This window comes from Mya arenaria, chromosome 1 (genome assembly GCF_026914265.1).
Source record: "Mya arenaria isolate MELC-2E11 chromosome 1, ASM2691426v1".
Lineage (NCBI taxonomy): Eukaryota > Metazoa > Mollusca > Bivalvia > Myida > Myidae > Mya > Mya arenaria.
In genome coordinates this window covers 24,543,535-24,549,343 of record NC_069122.1, presented here as the reverse complement: position 1 = coordinate 24,549,343, position 5,809 = coordinate 24,543,535, and the positions used below count along the sequence as shown (strand labels likewise).

The following is a 5,809-nucleotide window of genomic DNA, read 5'->3' as shown; positions in this document are numbered from 1 at the left end:
TAAAAAAAAATCGGTCACTAGGAAGGATCTAAGTAATATATTTTTAATTCCAGCAGGTATTAATGTTTTGAGTCCATACCTCATGATTATATTTGGATGTGAATGAGATGTGAAACCCAAATCTTTAGTCCTGTTTGGCACCATATAACCTGAATTGGTATGCGGTAAAGCCCATATAACCAATTCACCATCTTACTTTAACTTATATGATCTAAAGTAGCTGAAATGAAGATGATCGTTTAAAATTGTGGTCTAAGGCTGATAGGGAAGAGTTTTGTCACAATTGCCCTCGCCCTGAAAACACTTATTTCACACTTGAATTGGATCAGGTGAGCGATACAGGTCCTTCAGTGCCCTCTTGTTTTATTAGTACCTGTATATAATATGAAACTGTGTATTACATGTTGCATATTTCATACTTAAAGGACACATCTGTGTTTGAAAACCATATATTGTTGATTGCATTCTGAATATCATGTCACACTCATTTCTATTCACTTCTTTTTTTTAACTTGCATTTATATTGTTTCAATTTCAAATTATGAATAAAAGTGCCACTTTTTATTTCTCAGTTCATTTCGCCCCATTTTACATTGTGTCCTGACTAACATGACAAGAACAAATTAGCCTTATAGTCATTTGTAGTGCCTATTTTTTCTAATTTCAGCACTTCAAAATACACAAAACGCAGCTTTTTTAATTTTTTTAAACAAAGTTCTCATTACAAAACGTTTCAATGTATATTACTCAAAATCTGTCTCAAAGTAAAATAAAGCTTGAAAGATGTCCTGCATTATTTGAATACGATTTGTGAACTCAACCATGTTTGCATTATATATATGTAATAAAACAAACCTAGGCTGATTAAAATTTCCATGTGTCAGTACTGAAACTGCCCATTTCGCCCCCTCACAAAACACTAACTGTACATTGCTATGGATCGATTTAGAGCAAGCCTTTTTTGCTGTCTCCTACAGCAATTTTGTACTTGTTACCTTTTGATCCTCTTTCCTATTCTAAGGTACTGCAACGAAAGTTAGACCATGTGTAAGTTTTCAAAACAATTATCAATGTTGTCCTTGGATGTCCTTTACTGTAACCTTTTGACCTACTTTCATATTTTTAAAGTTTGGACAAAATGTACAGTTTTTAAAATAATTATAAATGTTGTGTTTGGATGACTATGATTGTGACCTTTTCACTTAATTTTTTACTTTTGAAGCTGCTGCAGTGAAATTTTGACCATGTTTGGAAAACAATTTATCGTTGTTGTTCTCGGATTACCTTAACTAATGCCTACTTTCTTTATTTCGTGTACGACATTGAACTTTGGACGATGTGTACTGTTTTGTAAACATCTGTAAATGTTGTGCTTCGTTTATCTTGATTGAGTCCTTTTGGCGTATTTGTTATGCTACTGGAATGAAATTTGGACCATGATGCAGTTCTGCAAACAAAAATCATGTTGGGAGTTTAATACTTACCTAGTCCAAATAAACAGTCGCTTCAGAGTCTTTGACGAGTTTTGTTTTGGCCACTCTTCACGACCATATCCTAATTGTTTTATAATTAGACAATGGTATTGGCTAAAGATATTTTTTGTTTAACGTTTTTGTTTTTATTTAACAATGCAGTTTTCAATATTGGAGTGTTACAGTCGAAGAAAATATTTGACAATGGTATGAATCGGTCAACATGGCCTTCAGGGAACAAAATTAATATTAAAAGGCTAATAAAGTACCCTGAACGCAGATATTTTGGCTAACACTTGACGTTATTGATGTTCAAATCTTAAATTATTTGTGTTTGTTTGCAAAAAAGACAACTGTGACTCACAGACAGACAGACAGAAATATTTATTCCGACGTGTACATGGTACATTGTCTATAAACATATACATATTTCATGAAATATTCAAATAACATTCAATATGTATGATGATATGTATATATAAATAAATATAGTAAACTACTTATTCACGTGTCAGGTAAATACAAAAAAAAAAAAAAAAAAAAAAAAAATACTACAAAAAACAAGACAGAACACCAAACAAACACCAGACAGACAAACAAATAAAGGAAAAGAAATACAATATCATAGAGCAATACTTGTTTGTGAGTTAAATGAAAACGAGGATGTAGCATTCTTAAAACAACTATTTAATGATACCTTTATAGACAAACTGTACAACGCTAATAGTATATCGTAGCACATTATATATTTTAGAGTTTATTTTAAATAAAAGTATTATTGACGTATCAAGCTTTTCAAGTTTAACTATATTCATTCGCGGAAACCGGTAACCGGACTGTAGTCATATACGATCACGTGACCTAATATACGTATCATTCCGGACATTTAATAAATCGGATAACACGTGATGTTATGATCTTGAAAAGCATAAAGTACCATTGTTTATATTAAAGAAGTAATATATGATATGTGTCGTTTAACTATAAATCTGTATGTGTTCCGAGGATGTCTATGTGTAAACTAAGTCATGACACTTAGCATAGGATTAACATTTCTAACTAACTTCGAGACAGCAAATGTCAACTTGCACGTCAGATAAGTAAACATTGTTGAAATATGTAGTAATTATATAATTTAAATAATACAATAAAGACATATTAAGATCACGGTCAATCTACCTTCTAAACTTAATCAACAGAGCTTAAATGTAGACAACACAGAAATATACAGGGATACATTTATAACAACTTATATTTAACCATACTGTAGTCTGTATTGACTTTAAATTGGCAAGGATTCGTTGTGTAATCTTTTATATTTCAGTGCCAGTGGCTGATTCTACTATCCTGTAAATACTCCATATAAACAGATCATGTGTTTGGTACAAATTCTGTGGTAGGATTAATTATTTATATTTCTTACAGTACAAATCAATTAACAATAGTATTTCTGTATTCCAATGCCCTTTTACAATACAAACTAAGATTTCTTAATATAGTCATATTTTCTGTCTTCAACAGCTCCATAAATTTAAACATACCAAAGAAAAAAAACACAAAATCTAGCAGAGCTCGAATTTTTTACTTCTTCACCTGATCACGTGACCTACCCTCTCAAAGTGCGAGTCGTATTGAGTCATTATCATTATTTTTCACATCTATATTATTAACACCTACTGATCTCAAACTTGTAGTTTTATGGCACGAAGCACAACGACGTTATTGTTGTTTGGATTTTCATTGAGTTCGAATTTCCGTGTTTTACTGTCATTTTACTTTTAATAGTGGGTGATCATGACCTTTCACCAGATGTGATTCAAGTCATTAATGGTATTGCGTTAAATTCAGCCAATATGACCACAAGGTGATGATGTTATTCAGTTAATTATTTTTAATTTACCTTCTTTGCACTAACAATCCATTGTTATACTGCATTTTGATGCCTTAAATCCCACATGACTTCGGAAATTCCACGGACATTTGTTGATTCGTCATCTTGAATAAACCGGGTCATTTTGGTTCAGGTCATTAACACATCTTATTTTTCACGAGCACGAATTTGTTTAGTGGAGTGTAGCCTTTCCCCTTAAAGGCCTAGTTTAAGGAATGTTTGGCATGATAATCCCCAGTTGTGCATATCCTGCTAATTGCACTGGTGTCACAGTAGGGGCCAATTGACCTTACGACAGCGGCTTCTAAGCCACGCCCCCTGATATCAAGGGAGCGAACTCTGTCTATGTCCGTCAAACAAACGAGGAAGTAATGGCGTCTCGCGTCGTTTCGCTTTCCGATATTCCTGACAAATTATCATACATGTCACATAACAATGCGAAAAAAATAGAAGTCAAAGGAATTTGTAACTGGCTGCTACATCGGAAGGCTCGATATATCTTTAGAAAATGACGATATCTAACATTTACGGGGTGAAATCTATCCAAGTCAGAGAAAATCGGATAGCCGCCATGTTGTCAACATTGACATCGATACAAAGGAAAAGCGTGTGTGTGACGCATACTGTAAATGCAAACAAGGGTAAGTTTAACTTTTAATAACACCGGTCCTTCTTACAGTATTGTTGAAACAAAGATTAAATCATCGCACAATATGAGTAAATCAGAAATGGCCCGAATGGGGAACCCGGAAGTGACATTAAATAACAGTTACATGCCAGCCATACAGTATAACCTTGTACTCTACAGTATGAGCAGAAATGGTTTATTGGGGTTATGCATAAAAAGTTTCAGTTCTAAGCGATTGAACACTCCCCCTTATGAATAATAATGTAATAGTTGACAAGTGACAATCGTGGGTGATACCAATCTTTAACTATTGCATTGCTCAAACATTCACATGCTTTGCTTTTTGTTCTTACAGAAATTGTGGAACATGTTCACACACTCTGGCTGTAAAAGTAGACCTGGGAGGAAGAGTGCCCCCGGTGTGGGGCTCGAACTCACAACCACCAGAACACTAGCCCGGCGCTCTAACCAACTAAGCTGACCGGGCAGCTGGTTCTAACCCACACACACTACCCTCCCCCCATTTACCGGTTAAGGCTGGTGGAGGGTCTCCTGCTATTTACCGTTGACACCATTAAAGTATTCTGATTGATGGAGATAAGGAAGTCCCCTTATTATTGTCTTCAACAAGCCTACCGCCACAGGGGACCTAGCATCAGACCGGAAACCGCCCCCCCCCCACACACACACACATGATATTTGCCAGTCCAGGCAATATCAACCGCAAGAGAAAACCAGTGATGACAAGTTTTACAAATAATCGGTAGGACCTATTTTAAAGCTTTTTATAACATTTAGTTTTACTTTGCTGTACCAAAGTAATGGACTTTGTCCAGAGAAAAAACAACAACCACAAAACATTAGCTATTATCTTGTCAACATTTCATTATGATATACATGTAGAAAGCAAACATCAAAGGCAGTAGCATTTACAGCTAGTATTAAAATATTTAACAATACATGTAACTGATTTATTTTAATATTGGCATCTTTTATTTATTTCAGGAAAGTGTGGTCTTTTGAAGAGAGTTCTTGAAGTTGTTCAGCATGTTGTTTTGATGGATTCTTGGAAGGATGTACCTCTATGATGTTAGCTTCAGTTCTGGAGTATAACACCAGTTGTTGCGTATTTAATATCAGATTTATTAAATACATTGTTGTTTTGCAAACATTACTTAAACTTTGATATTTCTTTGGTGTTTATGTATGATGTTGTAGGTGAATATCTCTTTATTGCAATGGCAAATATATTTTAAAATATATAGCATTAGCAGAAGTTATTTTTCACTGTTAAAGCTGCACTTTCACAGATTGATCACTTTGACAACTTACACAGGATTCGATTGCATTTATCATATTTTGGCTCGGAGAAGTTTGCTTTGTGATTTATATATTAGGTCTTAATTTAAAGAATGCCAAAATAAGCCGATTCTGAGACAAAAAGTGTCAAACTAGAATTCTGTGAGAGTGCAACTTTAAGAATACTGTTAATCGAGTGTGCATGTGATCCGGACTCTGAACATTGGATGAACTATCATTAAATATTGTAGATTTACGTAAATGGCCCAAAATATAAGAATAACAATGAAAATATGTACATGTTTGACTTGTTCTTTATTCATAATAAGTCTAAGTCTTTACAGCACATGTTTGGCAGAATCAAGTTCTAATCAACATAATAATTGATTTAAATGTACAGTGAAATAAATTGTTTTATACAGAAAATAATACCTTAACGATTCAGACCGATCTGTTCTCGTTTTTTTTTTTTGGTGGCTCAAATATTTATCTGAGTTTTGGAGGAGGCCTAGCTGGTGT

At 34.0% G+C, this 5,809-nt stretch overlaps 1 long non-coding RNA gene across 1 annotated transcript; it reads left to right on the top strand.

The window, feature by feature from the left end:
• The first annotated feature begins 3,521 nt into the window (after positions 1-3,521).
• Positions 3,522-5,588, top strand: LOC128237122 (uncharacterized). The gene is made up of 3 exons (XR_008261502.1): positions 3,522-4,004; positions 4,347-4,754; positions 4,997-5,588. It is a non-coding gene; the product is annotated as an uncharacterized LOC128237122 (long non-coding RNA).
• The last annotated feature ends 221 nt before the right edge of the window (positions 5,589-5,809 follow it).